At 41.3% G+C, this 23,783-nt stretch overlaps 1 long non-coding RNA gene across 1 annotated transcript in view; it reads left to right on the top strand.

The window, feature by feature from the left end:
• LOC123368466 overlaps positions 1-23,783 on the top strand; it is a 123,362-nt gene that overhangs the window by 1,890 nt on the left and 97,689 nt on the right. The window lies entirely within an intron of this gene.

Raw genomic sequence — 23,783 nt, 5'->3', positions numbered from 1 at the left:
AAGCAGATCTGAGATAAAAAGGATCAGGACCCGAGTGGTTTTTATACAGTTCCAGGCCTTCTCTTGACAGGCCGGAGTCCACAGGCAAACAATAGGGAATCATGGAGACTTTGAAGTAGACCTATTTCCTAAGCATCGCTGGTAATTAGCTACACGGATTAACTTAAGGCAATTGCCTGTTTTTCCACCATTGACAGGTGATTTGCTATACATTTCAAAGAGAGATGGATACAGTGATATTACTTTGTTTACAGTTATTTTAAATGTTAAGATGTCCTTTGGATCTCTGAATCAATAGTTATAGTGACAGACACAAACTGTCTGTTTACATGGCTAATATCTAACAAGATATAAGTACACACATGCAGTTAGTATCACCTCAAATTCTCTGACAATACAGGTTTGCATTTCAAAGTTCTAGCCTATCTAGCATGGAGTTGCCCTAATGACCATTCACATACTTTTCTAACATGTCTCTAAAGGTTGGCTCTGGGTCATTAGCCTGTGAGCCGCTTAACCCTTTCTATTGACACACTTTGTATAAGATTCATTGCAATTATACAACAGTGGTAGCAATAATGATTTGCACGGTCATATTTTAATGAGATAATGACACAATATGTCAGATCCTCAGCTGGTATAATTTGGTGTAACTCCAGTGAGGTCAATGAGGCACTGCTGACTTACACCAGCTGAGATTCTGGCCCCAAATCTCTTCTAGCATGAACATGTCTCTAATAATAACGCACTTTGTGTTTTTCCTGCAGAGAAAATGCTTTATTGGCATAGGAAACTTTAACAATAAAATAAAGACCCTTGTCTTTGATTGATGTGATTAGACAGTATTAGAAAATGAAAACAGTCCTTATCCATTTGATGAAAAAAGACAACAAGGGAGTGTAATGTTCATAGTTTCATAAAGCACAATAACCCTGCTTATGAAGTTTTCAAGGCTGCTTCTCAAGACTCATTGCTTTAATACTTCAACTGATTTGTATCTGAAGAGACAGGTAGGGTCCTATTTTCTCAGCAGGAATTTTGCTGCTTAGGAAAACAGGCTGAGTGCGCACTGGGTTGCTTGCGCTCTGCCAATTTACTATAATAATTCACATCTTCCTCCTGTAATGTTTGTTTGGTCACTGCAGTTATCCATTTGCTTATTTTAAAATGGAATATATTTATTATGCCCCATATGTTAGGGGAAATGCTTCTTGCATTGGCATTAGGAAATTTTCTCCCTTCATTTTCTTCATAAATGATTTATCTGCCCTATTACTGCTTGTGTGGTTTCTACCTTGTCTGCATAAAGACTTTTCCAAAGCCTTTTTGTTAAGGACCACAGAAAAGAAAACGCATTGAATCTAATTTTCAGCTGGGAATATACTTTAAATCTTTCAAATGACTTTCTTCTCATTTCATGGCCATTGGCACATCATTAATAGCTCCAGAGGGAAAAGGCGGAAGTTACCAATCCAGCGTGGACATGCATGCATTATCTTGCAATGTGTACTGACAGGACTGGGGACTTTGAAAACCAGCAAAATACTTTTCCAAGGAAACCTTTAAAGTGGGTGTGGCTGCAGGATTTAGACTTGAGATTAGTTCAGTAGGTTTTGAAGTTGACGTTACCATCAAATGACTAACTCCTTGGCTAATGTGCTTTTGGGCTCTGAATTGTTAAGAGTTCCAACGTGCCCAGATGTTTTGGTTTTGTTTTATTTTAACCCACTTACTGAGCACACATTGCTGCCATTAAAAGAAAGCAGCATGAGCTGTGATGCCCCTGTTTGCTTCTCATTATGGAGAGACTTATGATCGCAGCCAATATTTACTCATCTCTTCACAGTGGTGTTTTTGGAGGTTTTGTTTTTAATGGAATAGTTGCTTCTGTGAAGACAGTAGAATAGGTAGTAGTTATCTACTTCACATCACATCTTCAAAGCACTGATATTAAAGGCCAGATTGTGGGTGCGCAAGAGCAGGGGAAGAAGGACGGTACAAGGAATCTCTGCCCTTCACTCGCCCCAATGACTTCACAGGCCCAGAAGCCTGGAGAGAAATAGGGGAGGGGTGAGCTGAGGGTAAGGCCATGATTAGCAGAGCTGGTGGGGTGTGGATGCTGGGAAGCATGCTGCACCATCTCCAAGGCTAACGTAGGCTGCTCTGGTGCATATTGCCCAGTATCTCCCAGGAAGTATTCGACTGAGTCAGCCAGGAGTCCTTCTGGGGACTCTGGAGCAGCATGGCTTTTCTGTACCCCATCCCATAAAGCATGCCTATTAATGCTGAGAGCACAGCCTAGCCTAACAAAATCTGTGTGGGGTATTTCCCTCCTCATTTTACCCAGGGAAAACCCAAAGTAGAGAAGTTAAATGATTTGCCCAAGATCATAGTAGGAGTCGGTGTGAGAACTGAGTTTAGAATTTCTGAGAGTCCATCACTCTGTCCTGAATTCAGACTGCTACACTGCCTCGCCTAGTAGTTCTAAAATGGCCTGTAGTGCTCAACATGCTGTTTCCTCTGGCACTAAAGCATGATCTAGGCCAGGGGTGGGCAAACTTTTTGGCCTGAGGGCCACATCAAGGAATAGGAATTGTATGGAGGGCCATGAATGCTCACAAAATTGGGGTTGTAGTGTGCGAGGGAGTGTGAGCTCTGGGATGGGGCTGAGGAGTTTGGGGTGTAGGAGGGTGCTCTGGGCTGTGACCGAGGGGTTTGGAGGGTGGGAGGGGGATCAGGGCTGGGGCAGGAGGTTGGGACATGGAGAGAGGCTCAGGGGTGTGGCCCCCAACCTAGCATCCCCCGGAGCGGGACCAAGCTGTGTGGTGTGGCCTCGACCCTGCGCTCTGGCTGGAGCGGGGCCACACCACGCAGCCCCCAACCCAGCATCCCGGCCAGAGCAGGACCGAGCCGCGTGGTGCGGCCCCCGACCCAGCACCCCAGCCAGCGCCGCTGAGCTGCGTGGTGCGGCCCCCAACCTAGCGCCCCAGCCAGAGTGCTGCCGAGCTGCGTGGTGTGGCCCTGGCTGGAGCAGGGCCCAGCCGCTTGGTGCGGCTCAGGGGCTGACTTAAAATGGCTCATGGGCTGGATCCGGCCCGTGAACCGTAGTTTGCCCACCCCTGATCTAGGAACAAGGGGGCATGGAAATACCTCCAGCTGAACACGTCCCAGTTTGCATTCTGGAAAGTGTGCATCCCAGAATATCTATCCCCAAATGCATTCTAAGGATGAATTATAGCTGTCTGCAAAGTGCCTCCACATAAAGAATTGTGGGTTTGTTTTATTTGAATTGATAATGCATTCCCATAGGACTCTGAGCTTTGTGTATGTGCTATTCTTTTACAGTTTTCACTAACCAGAAGACTCAAATTGGGGCAGCTTGATTTTAAGATTATTGCTTGATAAAATATGCACAGTGACATCAGCTCTTGGGGAAAATTAGGAAAAGTTCCCTCAGCTATAATCACTATGATTTCATTGCTTTTCTTTGAGTGCTTTAGATGAGACATCTTCGTAACAATAATAAATTAAAGAGGCATCCAAACAGTTCTGCAAGATGAGCTTTCTGCAAGATGAGCTTCACTCCTCATCTAGGTCTCTTGGTTTGGAGCTGTATCTACATAGATACATCTTGTTTTATATTTTGATCTGCTTCGTGTCATCTCTAATAGATGAGAGAATGTTTCAAACCTACCTGCAGTAAAACAGACAGATGTTTGCCTTACATGCTGCCTAGGGTGAAATACAATTACTTTATTGGGATATTGCAAGTTTAGCAGAATATATAGGATCCTATTCCACCCTTGCTTTTCATGTGGAAGACCCACTGATATCTATGGGTGTTTTGCACAAAGACTGAAAGTGAGCTATGACCTCTAGTAACCTTAAGAGAAAATCTATACTGATTGCTGTGCTTCTTTTCTTGTTTTGTTTTTTCTTTCCACTATTAAAGTCCCAGTCTTGATGTGTTTTTAGTCAGGTCCCTGGTTCGATGTCTGTGACAGGCACCTCTTAGTTCAGTATAAATCAAATAAATACAACACTGTAAGGCAAGAAAAAAACATCACTTTATTCCAGCTAGGTCTATTGTTCCAGAACACAGTAATTGCTCCTGGATCTGTAACTTATCCTGGAGAGTGCCTACAGCAATCTGAGACACTCCCCCCCCACCCCCACCCCAACACACACATCTTCAGCACACTTTGTCCTTTGTGCCTCTTTAGCTGCCACCTAATCATGTTGTTTCCCATCCATGGTCTCTACATTTCCATCCTGTCTAGAAAGATCTCCCACATCTACCTTAATTTAAAGGCACAGCATAATGTAATTATTTTGCAAAACTGGTATTAGACATTTGGAAAAAAAATACAATTTTTAAAAAATGTTTTGCACCAGTATTGCATATTGAAATCACTAGAACTTTGCTGCAGACACACTCATAACCCATTTTGCCATTGGTTGGGGGAAAGACCTTCCAATAATGTCATTTTCCACCTCCAGTGGCCAAAATGTTGTGATCAGGCATGGAGTCATCTTCCACGTGCTTTTCGGTTGCAGCTTTTGGGGTGTCTGGGTTGCTTTGCAGCCTCCCTAATGCCAGATCTAATGAGAGAACTGCTGTCATTCTGAGTGATCTCCCAACATCAGCTAACTCGGCACTGTGTCTAGGTATCCAAATCTCTTAGTTAGAGGAGGGGAATTAGAGGTGGAAACCAGAAATGTCTTCAATCGCTCTAAATGCATCAGTCATGCTGGAAATTACCAGCCTACTCCAATCATGTTAGGGTGTGACGGTGACTGTCTATTGATTCTGTACAATAGTACAATAGGGTCCTGGTCCATGACTGGAGCTCCTAGGAGATACGATAATACAAATATTTAATAAGTTTTTGGAGCTGCCCTGTCCTGAGTGAGTGGAAGGAGAAGGGGATCCAAGGGATGATATCTGATAGGAGAGAGAAAGAGGAAAGACCTGTCTTCCCATAGTAGGTAATAGGTACCTTCTCTTCTGAAGGTAGATAAGGTGGAGCCTTAGACACCTCTTCCTACAGAATATCAGTCAGCCAGAAAATCACCCGGTTTGCATCTAGCCAACTAAGTAAGGAAAACAGCCTTTAGTAGAAGCCAGGTTGAGGGTCCAAAGTCCTTCCCTAAAGGAGCAAAATTACCTGGCCAGTTTCTCACATAGCTCTAATTCCTCCCCTATTCTTGATTCCCTTCACTATCTGTCTCTGTCCTTCTGCACTAAATTCCACTTTCCTCTCATAGTCTTCAATGCTTGGCACATCTCCATTCCTCTTCTCGCATCATCCTATACCCTCAATCTCTGCATCCTCTCTCCGAAGTGGTCCCTTCATCTGTTGCTCACTGCTGGCATTTTGCCTTTCTTTATGCCACCCCCTATACACGGATTCTCTCCTTCTTGCCAGATGCATCTGTATGTCTGATCTTTAAGATGATCTCCTTAAAAATCCTGCAAGATATGGGTCTTCCAACTCCTTGCCATTTGCTAGTGATTCTGACAACTGCACAAGCGTCAGAAGAAATTTCACACTCGAGAGCTTGCCTGCAGCAGGATTATTATAAGTAACTCACCTATTGATCATTACTGTTGATGATATCTCAAGAGAAATGATATAAAATGTAAGGCAGACAAGTAATCTATATGAGAAAAGATCTAGATCTCGGAGAACTAAAAATCACAAAATTATAGGAGATAAAAGACTTAACCAGCGGGGTTAGTGTTTAATTTAGGAAGAAAGCAAGGGGTCATCAACAAGGTGAAAAAACAAAACAGGGAAATATGAGTGGCTTCTTTTTAATTAATTTTTCATTCTTGTACTGAGCGTGGTGCTGTTGAAAGATACCAGGTTGGCCATTCTGGGAGTCTGAAGTTCCTTCTTTATTCATGGAACAGGAGCATCATGACACTGCAAGTTTCCTACCTTCCTCCCCACCAATATGCTGCAACTCTAGGAGGAAAAGGGCAGTTCACTCTCCATGCTCATTCTTGCGCAGGATCTACCGAAGGAGCAGAACAGTGTAGAATGAAACCCTGAATTTTTGCTGTCTCTACTGAGATTGCTAACAAGGGTGCCAAGTATTAATATCTTAGGTTCTAGAAATATGCCCTCTGCCTTCTGCACCTGGGGGCTCTGCCATATTGTGCCAAGATTTTTAAAAGTGGCTACTGGTTTTGGGTGCCTTAACCTGAGACATGGACATTCAAACAGTCGATAATAAAGGAACTACAGTCCTTTGAATGATGGTGTTATAGAATTATACTGACAATATCATGGATAGACTATGTAACCAACAAAGTATTGGAGAAGATTGGAACTCAGCATGATTGGCGTTAGGTTCTTATAAAAAGAGAGGGGCTATTTGCAGGGCACATCTAAACAAGCTGAGCAGACGGTGTATGTTTATAGGGTCTAGAAGGGAAAGTTGATGGCAAAAGAACATGAGGCAGAAAAAGAAGATCTTGGACGGTCAAATTGGTATCTTGGGTGGATCAGGTTTATTCATCCACAAAGAGATTAGTAGAGGATCATACAGAATGGACTACCATTGTGGCAAACCTCCAGTAATGTACATGACACTTACGAAGGAGAAGAGCAACCTTAGATACCTTAAAGAGGCTTGAATTTTCTGAGTGTATGCCCTCTTAAAATGAGGCCCTTTCAAGGTGTCTTAAATTCAGCACCCCCACTCACTAGTCAATTTTGAAACTTTTATCCCATGAGCCTGGCAATTCCAACAGCACTTCCTCACATATGGGAACTTCATGTGATATCCCACTAGTCATCAGTACTGACTGGCTGAAGGTAGAGATGGAAGAACCTGATGATGCTTGAGGTTTTGAAACTCTTGGACTATATTCTGGAGGTTGCAAACTTTGATTTGAGTTAATTACCTCTTTCCCTATGGATTTAAACACATGGTTTCCCCTCCCCAATTTAAAACACATGCACACGTGTATTTCTTTACTTACTGGGAAGCGTATGCTGTGAAATGTCAGAGGCTTGGGACCTACTGCAAAAGAATAATTTGATAAGACGAGTTCTGAGCTTAAGCCCTTAGGTAAACAAGAGGAATGAATAAATAAAAGGAGGATGGGGGGTGGGGAGGGAAGAGAGGGGAAGAGCCTAGGTTTGAGCAGTAATCCTCTCTTGGCATTTGAAAGCTCTCATAAATTTGCTTAGCTATTGAGCTGTTACATCCCAGGAAACAGAAACAAACAATATCGTCCTGATAGCCTGTTATTATGTGAACAAATGGCAAAGGCAAAGGGAAGATTAATGTTCATCTTCTCTTCCTTTACACTGATCTGTTTGGTCTTATCAGGCAATAAGAATGAATTCATGATGTTCTTGATTTGTTTGTTAGATCTAAGGTTCTGCTCCTACAGTAGCATAGGCAGGCTCCTTTGGCTACACAGAGCTCAGTGCAGAATTGGGGCCTTAAGCATAACATTGGCATTAAAACCAAAAGGGGGTCGAGGGGCGAGGGGGAATATAGTCACTCTCTTTAAAATAAATTTATTCAAAGTCTGATCTACCAGTACTCTCCTCACTAATGGGATTATAGTCCATGGCAGTTAAATTAAGACATTTAATGTTGAACTTCCCAGTTAATAATTCTACTTATGCAGAGACCTTGGGGCTGAAAAAAAAATTGGTTAAATCTCCATAGTGACATACTGACACCATCCTGCCTACTCCACCAAGAAAATAAAATAGTGTCAATCTAGTTGAAAAATTTAAGGGAATTTTGGCTGGGAGCCCCGGGGCCTTTAAATCACCCCCGGAGCTCCCTTCTTCAGAGGCAGCTGGGAGCCCTGGGGCTCAGGGGCGATTTAAAGGGCCCAGGGCTCCAGACGCTGTGGGGAGCCCCGGGTCCTTTAAATCACCAGCCTGGGGAAGCCGGTCCGAGGTCCCAGTTATGCTGATATGTCCTGAAAATGATATTTGGACATTGGACTATAACCTATGAACTATTTCTAAAAGAACTCTTTGCAACTACAAAGCTCACCATCTCGGCTATGAATCTGCACCTAAATGAATTGAACTCATGTCTGTATGTACATTGATCTTTTAACCATATTCTCTCTTTTGTTTTTAATGAATTTTAGTTTAGTTAATAAGAATTGACTGTAGCGTGTATTTGGGTGAGATCTAGAATATTCATTAACCTGGGAGCTAATGTGTCTTTGGGATTGGTAGAACTTTTTTTATATATGTATATGATGAAATAAGATTTTCAGAAATCATCATATTTGACTTGGGTACCTGGATGGATGCCTGAGGCTGGATCACTTTAAGGGAACTGTGTTGTTTGGACTTCTGAGTAACCAGTGAGGTAATAAAGAAGCTGTTTTATGCTGGCTTGGTGAATCTAAGTATTGGAATATCCACCAGCTTTATGGGGATTGTTTGCCCCATTCTTTGCAGTTCACCCTAATTGAGTGACCACAGCTGGCTCCCTACTAGGATCCCGGTCACAATGTTGCTGAACGGAGCCCCACAGGAGCAGTTTACCTCTTCACACATTGTTCAAAATTCTAGCCTCATGCCAATAGAAAAGAGACTTTTGATTGATAGCTAGGGCGTGAAATGTTAAAATTTTCAATCACTTTTAAGGTATAAATTCAGATCTAAAACTCTGTAACTGCAGCATAAAAGCAGTGTTTTATTAAGCTGCGTTTCTTTTTTTAGGTACTCTTAAAAGATCTTTTTTCATTCCATAAAACTGCTTAGTATTATGGAGAAAACTATATACTAGTGAGATTAAATTCAGGAATCACAGTCTAGGCACATACAGTAGCTGGCCTACGTGCCCTCTTATATTTTGCCTACATTGGAAGCAACTTTTCATTTATTAACACAGTATCAGCAGCTCCCATATCCAATTAGTGTGCTCTACCTTTCCTACTGCTTTTGTTTGGGCATTTAAATAAGAGAACTTCACTGCAATTTTTCTGTTAGCTGCTAGGCGGCAGAGCTGACAAGTGAAACTCTTGCACTAACACTTCTTGCATAAACCCAAGGGATAAAGCTTATTGAAAAGAACTCTGTCCCTTTTCATTATTGATGAGGTTTAGTATGAGTTTTGGATTTCTTAAGTAATCTCTCTGTACATTAAACTGGAAAGCTTTAACATAGTCTATCAGCTACAGAAAGGTTATGCATCCTAGTTCTTATTAAACACTCAGATAAAGCAAATTTGATTTTACAATATAAACAGGTAGACCTGGCTAAACATGTAGCCTTACAAAAAATCCTAAACACTGATTAAGTCCCCATGTTTTCCTGATTCACTAAAGAACTGTCAATGTCCAACGCTAACCTAATTTCCCACTATCTGACCATATCCATCCAGTCTGCAAAATGAATTCCTTGTTTATATATTTTGTAGAGATGGGACTGATCTGCACTGGTTGGATCTAGACCCAACTTTCCCAAAATTCAAGAGTGCTAGCTCAGATCAATGTTTTATATACAGGTTTATCTCCAAATGTTTAGTTTTCTTCCCTGATAATCTGATACTGGAGGATTTCTTCCCATCTTCATCCCTGGGTGGGTTCAGTCTCTGAGTGGTTCTTTTCTGAGGTGTGCCTAGTCTAATTCTCCAATGCTCAGAAGGATCAATCCAGTGCTGGTGAGGGCAATGGACTTGGATAACAACATATTTTTATAGCTCCTTTTTTTTAAAAAAGCATTTCTTTAAAAAATGTGAATACAGGTGCAGTAAAAAGTGTTGACTGACTTTTTTGTTTATATTCTTATAATGGAATAATATATTGGAAGGATAAAGAATGTGGAAAACAGAAGTGGCATTATCACAATAGATGAGCAAAACAATTCAGAAGTCCCTGGGTGGCTTAGGGGCCCCAGTCCAATTGAAAGTCAATGGGATTTAGGATCCTAAGTGCCTCAATCACTTGAAAATTTTCCCAACAAAGAGATGTATTGTGGTGGGGTAAATGATGATAAAGTCAGAACAAAAAGGGAGGGAGAAGGAAGGAGAGAGGGGGAAAGGTAGAAAAGAGGGTATGGATGTGTAACCCATGCCTGTTTGGTGTGGTGCTTTGTCCCCCTCTTGTGGCATCTAGACCAGTTGGCAGCAAGTAGAATTGAACCTGGAACCTCTGAAGCTTAGTGTATGAGTCTTTACTGCATGAACTAAAGGCCATGTAGCACTTAGCAAAGGCTGTAGCAGATACATCAATCTCTAGATTGCCTAGGTACCATTAGGGGGGGACAGAGCATCACGCTAGGGAGGCATGGGTTACAAATGTGTGTGGGGAAAGGTGATGTAGGTAATATTTATGGGCTATGATATATCTGTAGAAACTCCCAGAGGAAAAAAAATTAATTCAAACAAACAACTCTAAATTCTGTAGCCCAAAAAGGATCCTATATGCTGTGGTTTATACAAAAATAAGTGCATGCTTCTCTTATGCAGTGCAGAGCTAATAATAAGTTGACTTGCAAATTATACAGCAAGTGCTCTTTAAATACATCGCCTGAGAGGTTTTTATTGTTCAGATCTTCAAATTTTCAGTTGCTTTGTCTTTCTTCCCATTCTTGCCCCCTATCTAATTCACATTGTCACTCCCCCCATAGAGATTTTCTTCTCATTACAGAAGATGTGAAGACTTAAAAGTTTCACATATGCCTAGCTCCTTGGAGAGGATAAAACAAGAGGAGGAATGCAAAGAATTTCTTATCATACTGAGTAAAAGTCATAGCTTTAATTAGCAGCAGGAAATGATTGCTTAGAAGCTTGCTGCCGAGAGGTGGTTGGCAGTCTGAGATCTATTAACTCTCTGTTAGTGCTCTATAACGGCAGCAAGTGCTTGCAAATACTGTGCATGAATGAAAGAGTGAATATCCTGATACAGTTACTGGAGAAAAATTAAAATATATATGTGCTTTTTCTGCAACCTGCATTTGCACAGATATGCACTTGTTTCCAGGTCTTGCTGGTAAATGTGTAACAAAAAGAACTCCCCCTCTCTTCTTGCCTTATAATTAATGTAATAGCATTTTACTGCCTCTCTCTTAATGCCTCTGGACAAATCCGATATTACAATATTTTGATTGGGAATCAAACCTAATTATTGTTGAATTTGGTATGTAGGAGAGAATGAGGTTTTGCTAAACAGCTGCTGAGGAAGCTTTACATGTGAAACAACCTGACACATTCAGTATAGTTTGCATTTGATCACACCTATGTGGCTGAGAGAGGAATGCAGTTGGTTTTCCAACATTCAGTTTAAATTGTAACAGCAAAGTAAAGAGGTGGAAGGAGACCAATGTCCATTCTTGTTTCAGCCTCTGTCAGAAAAAACAAGAACTCCAAGGTGTTTATAGTCAAACGGGCTAGTTCAGGACAGAAAAGGAACCAGTGTGCATCTTAAGTGGAATTAGAAACAGCCTACTGGGTCATCCAGTCCAGCTGAATGCTAATGCGGGACTGTAACCAACATGCTTTTAAGTTCCCATCACATTCCTGGGAGATTACTCAGAACCTAATAAATCTGATGGTCAGGACATTTTTCCTGGTACTCAGCACCTTAACTTGGATTTGTGGTTACTAGCGTATTATTTATACCACACTCAGCACCTTGGGATCCAAGCATGTTACAAAATACATATATCCACACAGGTGGTCTACACATGGGTTAAGATCCTATCTTCCTCCTTCTCTCTCCATTTCCAAGAATGGGGAGATATTTATTATTTACTACAAAAAACTCTGACAAAGAAGTGGGTTTTGTCCGGCGGACAGTAAGGTTTGCAGAAAGAGGTTGCACTGCTGTAGACCAGCTATTGAGAAGGCTCCATCTCCAGTTTCCACGATGCTCAGTCTTGCGGTTGAAAGTTGTGTTGCTCTTGAAGATTGTTGCTATTATAGAGGGTGAAGTGGTGTCTGGGATGGTCCAGTCCATTGAGCATTTTGAAGACTGTGACCAGGACCTTTAAAGTGGATCGTCTGTGAAGTGATCCCCGTGCTAGAGTGATATTCAATAGGTGGATTGCTGCATGTTATACTAGCTGGAGTATTTTAATATTTATGGTTTCACTCCTTAGTATCATACGTTGCCAGAATTGTCATGTGACAATGGTAAAGAAAGAACCATTTTTTCCTAACACTGAATCTATTACAATAAGGAAAATGGTATCTAAGATCTCATCTCTCTCTGCTTCTCTAGAAGGCGCTGAGGTGCCTAGAAATGAGGATAAGCAGGGCAGTGTCTAAGCATGAATACATAAGGTGCTTTTATTCATCTGCAAATGTGGCAAACACCCAGCATATCTGTCAAGGTTTCCTCCCCCACTCTGAACTTTAGGGTACAGATGTGGGGACCTGCATGGACCCTTCTAAGCTTAATTCCTAGCTTAGATTTGGTAATGCTGCCACTATCCAGAAATTTCAGTGTCTGGATTACTTTCTGTCCCCCCAAAACCTTCCCCTCCCTGGGCAGCCTTGAGAGGCTTTTTCACCAAGTTCCTGGTGAACACCGATCCAACCCCTTGGATCTTAACACAAGGAGAATTTAACCATCTCCCCTCCCTTCCCCCACCAATTCCTGGTGAGTCCAGATCCAATCCCCTTGGATCTTAACACAAGGAAAAAATCAATCAGGTTCTTAAAAAGAAAGCTTTTAATTAAAGAAAGAAAGGTAAAAATCATCTTTGTAAAATCAGGATGGAAAATACTTTACAGGGTACTCAGATTTATATAGCCCAGAGAAACCCTCTCTAGCCTTAGGTTCAAAGTTACAGCAAACAGAGGTAAAATCCTCTCAGCAAAAAGGAACATTTACAGGTTGAGAAAACAAACATAAGACTAACACGCCTTGCCTGTGCTACTTACAAGTTTGAAACATGAGAGACTGATTCAGAGAGATTTGGAGAGCCTGGATTGACGTCTGGTCCCTTTTAGTCCCAAGAGCGAACAACCCCCAAAACAAAGAGCACAAAACAAAGACTTCCCTCCACCAAGATTTGAAAGTATCTTGTCCCCTTATTGGTCCTCTGGTCAGGTGTCAGCCAGGTTTACTGAGCTTCTTGACCCTTTACAGGTAAAAGAGACATTAACCCTTAACTATCTGTTTATGACAATATCCGATTCTCCTGGGAGCCATTGGGCACTCAGTCCTTTTGAAAATCTGATCATCAGCCTTTTATTTCACGCAGGGTGGCTGAAAGTCAATCTGAACTTACTGATTAGTTTCTCCTTCTAGTTCAAATGTTCATACTTTCAACTGTTCAGTTATAATTTCAGAAAAAAACATAGAGCTGACTTTCTCAGATATCCTTCTAAAAGAGTTAGAAGTTTATCAAAGTGAGGAGAAGAGGAAGGAGTAATGCTGGATAACATTTGCAAGATGAACTGGAAGAAATGGAAAACATGATATAGCTGGCAGCCAAACTGCAACAAAGGGTGAGATGCATGGAAAGGTAAATGCAAGGGCTGTGTTACAATATCTGAAGAGCACAGCAAGGGCACAAATTCAATAGTATAGTAAAAAGGAGGCAAAATTATACAAATATTGTAAATGACACAAGGTCATAACACATGGGTCAAAATACACCTGCAGTGTAGTCCCATTTGCCTGGGCCATCTGTCTTGACGAGCCAGTGACACCGTGGAATGTTGGCACATAAGGATGGTGCAGCAAAGCAGTTACATTGTATTACTGCTACAGTTTTCATCACCAGTGATCTAGGAGAATGTTACTACCTAGTAAAGTCAGTAAAAGACTATAAAGTTTAAAAGAGTTGTAAAGACAGACTTTAAAATGTTTAATATTCTATATTTTGATTGACTGCTTATTCCAAATCTTTCGCATACATGAACTTATACAGGCTACTGCTGTTTTGAACAGGGAGAACAGGGCATGGCCAGCAATTCAAATAAGCAACATAGAAAAGGTCACAGTAGTAAAGTTTACTACCATCTTTCACAGAATAAATGAGGCACTAAAACTCCGACACCTCATTCTTGAGGCAAAGACTGAAAGAGGAACAAGAAATGCCACAACCTGGATCTGGGCTTACTGTTCATGGACTTAAGTAGGTAGTAACATTCTCCTTGATTACTCATGAAGAAATTATTCTATATTCATTACAACTTACATGCTGTAATTGTGCACTTACTCTGATGCAATGTTAGCAGTTAAACTCTGATAATACTTAGTTGTAGGTACTATGATAACGTGGCATGCAAGCTTGTCATTAGAGCTGGTTGAAAATGTTCTGATAGAACAGTTGAAATATTTCGCAGAAACATTTTGATTTCATCAAAATTTCTGAAAAATTACAGAAACATCTTGTTTCAAGAAGGTCACAGCGCTTTTATTATATCAAAGTTGAAATGATACATTGGCAGCAAAGCACTGTGACCTGATTGAAATAAAGTGCTTCAATAAGGTTAAGTAAGTAGTTCCAAAATGAACTTCTTTGGAAACTTTGTTTTGTGAGTAATTTCAACTTTTCCTTCTGATTTGGTACAAAAGTAAGTTTTGAAATGTAGGTATTTCCGATGGAATGGTAAGGCTGAGTTTTGACCAAGTCTCTTTGTTGTGAGAATCATGGATTCCCTGGGCATTATGCATCAAGGCACTGTGATGTCTTGCTCCGGTCACCCAGAACTGTGAGCCCCTGTGCTACCATTCTGCCCCAGTGAGAATGAGCTTTGCTGTTGCTAAGCTATGTGTCAGCAGCCTGACACACCTGCTGGCCTGCCTTGCCAGAAAACTCATCAGGACTCTGCCAGTCCAAGTGCTGGAAAAGAAACAGAAGAAGGGTTTAAAGTGACTGTATTAAACATTACACTACAATCCATGTATCCCCTCGATACCCAACCACTGTAAAGATTCTAGTGCTCACCGTTACTGCGGTGGCCAACCAGGCCAATAGCAATATCCTATCACAGGTAATAATCCTATGCAGGTAATAATCAGTGAACCCCAGTCCTGAGTTCCCCTGAGACATCTTTCTGCAGTGTCCCAATCCCTCTCACTGGACACTCACAGAAGTTATGTTTGCTGCCTCCAAAGAAACCGAACACACACCAGTCTGTTAGTTTAACTGAAGTCCTACACTTCAGTTTAACACAAAGCACAGAGATGCTTTTGTAATAAACCGAGAATAAGTTTATTAACAAAGGAGATAGGTTAAAATGATGATAAATAAGAATAGAAGGCACAGTTATGGTTACAAGTAAACAAAACACCCTTTCTAGTGCCTAAAACTTAACTTCAGGAAGTTGCAATCTTTGTCTAAGCAGGTCTCTTTCCTACAGTCAGTTCCCAGAGATTTCAACCTCCTTGACTGAAGGATCCACCTTTCTCAGATTACAAGAGCTCTGGCCTCCTTTGTCTGCCCAGTAATGGATGCCAAAATGGCTTTTTGCCTTTATTTATTTTTTTTCTGAAGTCTAGTGTCTCTGTTTCAAGAATCAGGAAGGCTTCCTCGGGGTGCAGGCTCCATCCCCCTTCCGTTAGGAAGTCTTCCCCACCCTGCTTGTTTAGCTTGATAGCTTTTTTTACCTTCTGTTTAGATGTACTTTTCTTTGTCCTCTGAGGTGTTATCTGGCCCAATTTACATTGGAGACAGAGGAAAACAGGGGAAACAACATTCCTTTGTCTAGGACAGGCTGGGTTTAAGCACTGCTTGAAAAACAACTTTAAAGAACGTATTTCCATCACACATCTATAATTCTTTATACTCTCACCCATACATATATCATGCAATAATATTTATGATCAGTATCACATATGGTACTTCACATGACACCTTTTAAATACAGATTATGACACCAATGTGTTGGGGCTATGAGTGTGTCAGGTCTGATGTGTTGTGTTAAGTTATGCCATGCCCTCTGCCAGCTGTCATTGAGGGACTTTCTGGGTCACAAGCACAAATATCAGTGCTTTCCCCCTACATTTGGTGCTGTTTCTAAATGGATAGGAATAGTAGGGGATCACTAGGGATGGAACCAACGCTGGTTGGAAAATGGTCAGAATTTACTCCAACTTTTTATGTAAGAAACAAAAAAAATCTTCCTTTCCCCATATCTTCAAACTTTTCTGTGTGAAAAATAAAAAAATAATATTTTTTTCAGTTTTTTCTGCTTGTTTTTGTTTTTTGAAAACCTTGAAAAGCTGGAAAGTTTTGAAGGAAACTAAAATTTTATGTAAATGTTTTTGGTTTTTTTAAAGTCATTTTTTGGTTTAAAAGTAAAACCTCATCAAACACTTCAGCCAGCTGTAATTGGAGTTACATCATTGAGAACAGCTAGGTGAAGGCCCACAAGGGGATTGGTAAGTTTCCTAATCATATTTAAAGACAGTAATGAAGAAAAACTGAAGCCTGGCTCTATAAAGAGTTCCTCTGTGAAGAGGGATGGGATCAGTAGCTAAGTGTGCACAGGATTAAAGGGCAAATGATTCTGTCAGCCAGCTGCCCCCTGCCCCATGGCAGCAGTTGAGGCTCTGGAGAGGGGGAAAGGTGGATTCTGTTATCCAGGCTGCTCCCACATGCTCTTGAGTCAAGCCTATTTTAGTTGAGGGTGGGGAGTAGGATTCAGATATTTGGGGAGCAGGCGGGGAGGCAGGTGAGGAAATGGAAACTTGGAATCCTGTCTGTTTCATCAAATACAGTTTGGATACCACCAAGCAGGCTAGGGCCTTCTCATAATTGTCCTAATTTCTCTGATCTTTAACACTTTCTCCCAATTTTAACCAAGAACACCAGCCCTAATAATAATTGTTTTGAATAAGGCAATGCAAATGGAGCCTGGCGGTGAAATGCATGTTTGAGGTTGTCTGGATTTTGACACCCCGCCTTCAAATAAAAGGTTCACTTGGTGGCTGGAACTTCAGATTTGTATTTCTGTTATAAATCCATTTTAAGTGGATATGTTTTTACATGTGAAACAAATCTTCCAATGACTTAATATTAAAATTTGGGATTATTACTATATTGTCATAGATGTTAAGACCTATGAGGGCCATTATTATTAGGCCCTGATCAGGATTGGAGATCCATTGTTCTGGGCACCACACAATGAAAAGAGATAATCCCAGCTGTTATCTAGTCTGACTTCAGGATAATGCACACCATAGAATATCACCCATCAACTCCTGCATAAAACCTGACAATTTATGGTTGAGCTAGAGCATATCTTTTAGAAAGAAATCTAATCTTGACATATATGTTATCACTCAATATTTATACAGTCTTCTTTGTGTGAAAACAACACTATAACTCCTTTAATTTATGCTCCCATTATATGATTGTAAGTTGTTTGCCATTTTTTTTAACAGTCTACAGTGCTTAGCATACTGGGGCCATGGTCAGAGATTGGGCCTCTATGCATTACTGCAATATAAATAATAGGCGATGAGCCACTTTTAACCTATGCGCATCCTGTAAAAATCCTAATAATTTGCATAATACAACACAAAAACATTGTTGAATATGATTGACACTTAGTGTACTACACATGGAAGAGCCCAGTCTGTGTGCCCAGAGAGGAACTTCTGCAGGATTGGGGAGCTGACATTTTTCTCCCTTCTGTCTTCTTCCTGCCACCCCTGCAAACCTCTGTGTGCCAGATGAAGGTCCTCTCCACTCTCAGGGGCAGAGGGGAAGATTTGATTGATATCCGGTACTTATTTACTGGCAAAGCTTTCTGTACCATTCTCTCAAGTGCAGTATACATAAACCTTCCTGGAAACTGTGTACAATAGGAACATTATGTCAGCAGTTCTGTACAAAGCTGAAGTACAGCAATTAAAATTGAAATGAGAAAACAGCTTGATACCCCTAACTGCTATTGACTGTTGGCAAAGGATTTTCAGAGTCACAAAAGGCAGCAATAAGTTTTATTGAGCAGGAGATTCTCAAAATAATAGCTTGGGCATTTTTATTGCCTATTCCCCTGTGACAAAAGTTGGAAATCTTGGTCTCTTCAGATGCCTCCCAACTCACAGACTGGCTGTGGTAACCCAAAAAAACATTTAGGAGACAGGCAATGATCAAGCCAACTTCTCAAGTGATGATTAACATGAAGGGAGAGGGAAAAGAACATGAGTTCTTTCAAAGCTTTTCTACTCCAGTCCTGCCAACTTGTCTGATACCTCAATACTATGAAAGTTAATTTAAAAATAAAACCTTATTGTGTTCAAAACAACTGCCAGTACTCTGAGAGTAAAGTTCGTCAGTTTAATCAAAACAGGCTTGACTGTCACCATTCACCACCGTCACTGAGTTAAAGTAGCTCACCATGGAAGGCAACAATAAGGAGGTCTGGTCAGGAAGAACTGATTCTGTAGATCCGAAAGATGACAAAAAAGAGCAAAACATTTATTCTGTTTCCTTCAGAGAACACTTTAGGACATGGTCGCTTTCTAGGTATCTACAAGTTATCCTCTAGTGAAATTCTCCACTGGAGTAAAATGGAAAAAACTCCATTGAAGTCCAGGGTGTTAAGCTCATTTACATAACACAAGCAGAGAATTTGACCCCTCTTTCTTATCAGGGATGGTTAGTAATTTAGTTTTAACAAAAAAAGCACTCACTGGAATGTGTTGTTTTTGAGAGGGGGGAAAAACAGTCATGATACTTGTGTCATTTGACATTCCATGGGCCTCCTTGGTCACTCTTTTGGTTCCACATGTTTAATGCCTTTTGATGTCAAGGATATTTTGGTCCAGATACTTTGGATTATCACTTTGTGTCTCGCATTTCTGCTAAGTGTCTTGAAATAACCATGTACTCTAGACTACATTAACAGGTGAGCTTCCCAAGGTCCTCTGAGACATAGATTAAAACAGGTTGGCAAGAATTTATTGCAGCTGTGTTCAGGATACATACAGCTTTTCTCTGCATTAACCACGCTTATGCTGGGAAGTGCACTTATGTGTTCTGGGTTACCAGCTGGAAGTCCTCATTTAATTTGTTACTAACACCATCATAAAGTCTTTTAACCACCTTTTGGATTTTTTTTTAATAACTTCACAGTCATTTTCAATAATAAAATGGCCTTGTTCCAAAAGATGCATCTACATTGTCTTGGAATATAACAATTAAACAGAGTGGCTAGGTTGTGACTTGGACTCTGTAATCTGAACTGATCCCCCTAGCACTGTAGAAAAACTCACTGATCTAGATTAAACACCCAAATAAAGTTATTAACTAGAGAAAGATTTTAAGTGATTAAGTGCTATTGGCATAGAAGATTAGAACTGGTCACAAAAGGAAATAAAATAGCAAAACTGAAATCTTCTAAATCCTAAACTTCACCAGACTAATAATTCTTAAAGCAAAAGGATTTCTCTCACTCAAATCTTCACAGAAGTTCATGCTAACTGAATGCCTTCCAGGTAGATCCAGCCCCTCCCACAGTCTCAATGGAGATCTCTTTGTTTTCCAGATAATCTTGCTTCCTTGTGTACAGATTTGGGGGTGGGGGGAAGAGAAAGAAGAGGCAGGCTCAGTGGTGATGTCACTGTCCCCTCATATATACTTTCCCCCAAGTGCCAGAAAAATCCTTGCTGTGTCATGGGGTTTAGGCAGCCCCATCGTGTAGGTGCCTGGCTGACAGTCCTTCATTATGAATTGCAAGTTCTTGCTTGCACCTTTTGTCTATATGAGGTTTGGCATGTAAGGCATCTGTGTTTACGATTCCTTTGTCCTCTCTGAGGGGCTAGTTTGTGGGCATTCCCAGACTCACAATATGTTTCAGTGACTAACATATAGCAAAATGTCTCATAACTTAATATACATTGATACATACATTTCAACAGGATAATGAGGTTCATCAAATCAAAACTTTTCAAATAATATCCCACAAGGCATACTTTGTACGAAATATATAGCAATGGTGAACATGTGGGTAACAGTGGTTACAGTATGTCATAGTATCTAGCTAAAAGAATAGGAGTACTTGTGGCACCTTAAAGACTAACAAATTTATTTTAGCATGAGCTTTCGTGAGCTGCAGCTCACTTCTTCGGATGCATAGAATGGAACACACAGACAGGGGATATTTATACATACAGAGAACATGAAAAGGTGGAAGTATGCATACCAACAGGCAGAGTCTAATCAATTGAGATGAGCTATCGTCAGCAGGAGGAAAAAAAACTTTTTGAAGTGATAATTAAGATGGCCCATAGAAGGTGTGAGGAGAACTTAACATAGGGAAATGGATTAAATTGGTGTAATGACCCAACCATTCCCAGTCTTTGTTTAGGCCACAGTTAATAGTATCTAGTTTGCATATTAATTCAAGTTCAGCAGTTTCTCTTTGGAGTCTGTTTTTGAAGTTTTTTTGTTGCAAAATTGCCACCTTCAAGTCTGTCACTGAGTGGTTAGAGAGGTTGAAGTGTTCTCCCACTGGTTTTTGAATGTTATGATTCCTGATGTCAGATTTGTGTCCATTTATTCTTTTGCGTAGAGACTGCCCGGTTTGGCCAATGTACATGGCAGAGGGGCATTGCTGGCACATGATGGCATATATCACGTTGGTAGATGTGCAGGTGTACGAGCCCCTGATGGCGTGTCTGATGTGATTAGGTCCTATGATGGTGTCACTTGAATGGATATGTGGACAGAGCTGGCATCGGGCTTTGTTGCAAGGATAGGTTCCTGGGTTAGTGTTTATGTTGTATGGTGTGCGGTTGCTGGTGAGTATTTGCTTCAGGTTGGGAGGCTGTCTATAAGCGAGGACTGGCCTGTCTCCCAAGATCTGTGAGGGATCATCTTTAAGGATAGGTTGTAAATCTTTGATGATGCGCTGGAGAGGTTTTAGTTGGGGGCTGTGGATGATGGCTAGTGGTGTTCTGTTATTTTCTTTTTTAGGCCTGTCCTGTAGTAGGTGGCTTCTGGGTACTCTTCTGGCTCTGTCAATCTGTTTTTTCACTTCAGCAGGTGGGTATTGTAGGTTTAAGAATGCTTGATAGAGATCTTGTAGGTGTTTATCTCTGTCTGAGGGATTGGAGCAAATACGGTTGTATCTTAGAGCTTGGCTGTAGACAATGGATCGTGTGGTGTGTCCGGGATGGAAGCTGGAGGCATGTAAGTAAGTATAGCGGTCAGTGGGTTTCCGGTATAGGGTGGTATTTATGTGACCATCGTTTATTAGCACAGTAGTGTCTAGGAAATGGACCGCTTGTGTGGATTGGTCTAGGCTGAGGTTGATGGTGGGATGGAAATTGTTAAAATCAGGGTGGAATTCCTCGAGGGCTTCTTTTCCATGAGTCCAGATGATGAAGATGTCATCAATGTAGCGCAAGTAGAGTAGGGGCGTTAGGGAACGAGAGTTAAGGAAGCGTTGTTCTAAGTCAGCCATAAAGATGTTGGCATACTGAGGGGCCATGCGGGTACCCATAGCATTGCCACTGACTTGAAGATATATATTGTCCCCAAATGTGAAATAGTTGTGGGTGAGGACAAAATCACAAAGTTCAGCCACCAGGTTAGCCGTGATATTATCGGAGATACTGTTCCTGATGGCTTGTAGTCCATCTTTGTGTGGAATGTTAGTGTAGAGGGCTTCCACATCCATAGTGGCCAGAATCTAGCTAGTCGCACTTGTAAATTACTGGTGTAGATGTCTTCTAAATGGCTTATATAATGACTGCAACTATTTGTGACAGAAAGGGAAATTTCTCTTGTTGTGTATCTATTCTTCCACCTGCAAAGTACCACAGATCATAGCAGCGTAGACAACTCCCAGCCCTTTGCCCCACACATCATTAAGGGGAACTAAACCTGCCCTCCCAGCCCCCGCTCAGAGTGTGACTTTGACTGTGTGGTGGGGGAAAGGGAGAAAGTTCCTTCTACCTGATGCTCCCCCTCTGTGAACAAGTGGGTGAGAAGGGGGAAGAGACGAACAGGAGTAGCTGGCCAAGCATGCCACATGGAGCTGGTGCTCCATAAAAAGGAGTTAAGTCACATACTCATCCTCTGATGAGAAGTGGGACATGAGGGGAGGGAATAGCACTTCTGAACCGCAGTTCAATCTCTAGTTTGTTCCTGGGGTGATGCAGTTACACGCTGCCCCTTACACTGCCAATATTGTAAAGTTACAACCATGTATTCCATAATAAGGGCATTATTTTGCACTCTTCAGGGGCAGGTTCAGGGTTTGCCAGTGTCTTGTTGAACAGGTCCTGGTTTCTTCTTTTCAAAGTGAGCTCGCTTGCCATTATTATGTCTGTGGTATAAGCAGAGGCAAGTAATGATTTAAAAAAATTATTAATCACTCTTGAGCTAAAGTACGGTGCTTAACTTCCTAAGGGGAGGAATGGGAATTTCCTTATTTTAGTGTCATAGGAGAGCCATTTTTCTTGTTTTTAACTGCAGGTTTAACCTTTACCGTTTTATATTTTAGAGTAAGAATGCCTCTGTATATAGGATCATCAAACCATTTCATGCCTGATTGAGTCTGACAAGGTAGGAGCAGCATTATAATTGAAGGTCCAAACTACATCAGAACAAGTTTAATTTATTGACATGGTAGAAAATTGCAGGCTATAGTAATGCAGCAGCTTAATATTCAATAACTATCAAGAAAATACTTTAAATTAAATGTCAGAAGTTTCAGCATCCATTATTTCTGTGCTGAATTTAACCAGTTAATCCACCATACTGTACTAATCCATACTTATTTAGTAGGAAATGACTTTGGACATTTGGATCGTACTGGTTGGTTGTATCAGCAGGTCATATTCATGTCTGGTGCCCAGTAAATGCACATGCCTGTTTTCCTTTCTTTCATAATATATGAACAAGATGATTTTGTATGGAAATAAGAATCAAATTCAACCTCTTTTTGAGGTTTTAAAATGTTTTGATTTGCTTTTTACCCACCTTGTTTTTGCATGACTGGGAGAGAGAAGCCTGCTGTCCTTGGAGAATGTCTATGTGGGCAGGGCATATGTCTGTCAGAGAACTGGAAATTTTGCAAAGAGCATTTGATCTCTTGGGTGTGGATGATATGCTTCTAGGGAAAGGGGCACACCAGACCTATGCAGTAAGTTATCTGGATTCTAGTCCTAGTGCTCCAGAGTGCCAGGAAGAGACCTGACAATCATAAGAGCTGGCACACTATTGTGTTGGCTCTGTGGATGTGTATGGGAGATGGGGATGTTACATGCTAGTGGCTGGCCTATACAGAAGTTAAGAAAAGTGTTATTACTATTCTATTCTGTAGAGGTTCATGGCACATGTTATGGTAGATCATTCTTAGTGTATGTAGTTGAAATCTATGAGTTTGGGAGCTGAAGAACTGGGGTTCTAGTCCCAACAACATGTCAGTGTATGAATTCTTGTAACTGTTGTCTACTGTGTGGGCCCAAAGAGGCATAGCTGGTCCCAGCGGTGCTGAGAGCCTTTGAACCAAACTGTAAACCCTGTATATAATGGAAACCACTTCAAACCAGGGGGTGTGGCAGCACCTATGGCTAGGCCATCGGTTCCCAGCCCACATTGGCTATGGGGACAAACTGCTCCCTTTCAAAGGTAGCAGGAAGTCACCACGCTACACATGAGGATGTCCAGCCTGAACCAGGCTGCTGTGCTCAAGCATTATAATACTTATAATTAAGCAACTATCCAGCCAGGGCCAGGGTTTTTGCTGCCCCAAGCGGCGGGGGCGGGAGGGGAGGGAAAGCCGCTATTGGCAGCACTTCGGTAGCAGCTCCACCGCGCCACTTTCTTCTTCGGTGGCACTTCGGCAGCAGGTCCTTCCCTCCG

The sequence above is a fragment of the Mauremys mutica genome, chromosome 4 (assembly GCF_020497125.1).
Source record: "Mauremys mutica isolate MM-2020 ecotype Southern chromosome 4, ASM2049712v1, whole genome shotgun sequence".
Lineage (NCBI taxonomy): Eukaryota > Metazoa > Chordata > Testudines > Geoemydidae > Mauremys > Mauremys mutica.
This window is presented reverse-complemented; position numbering and strand designations above follow the sequence as displayed.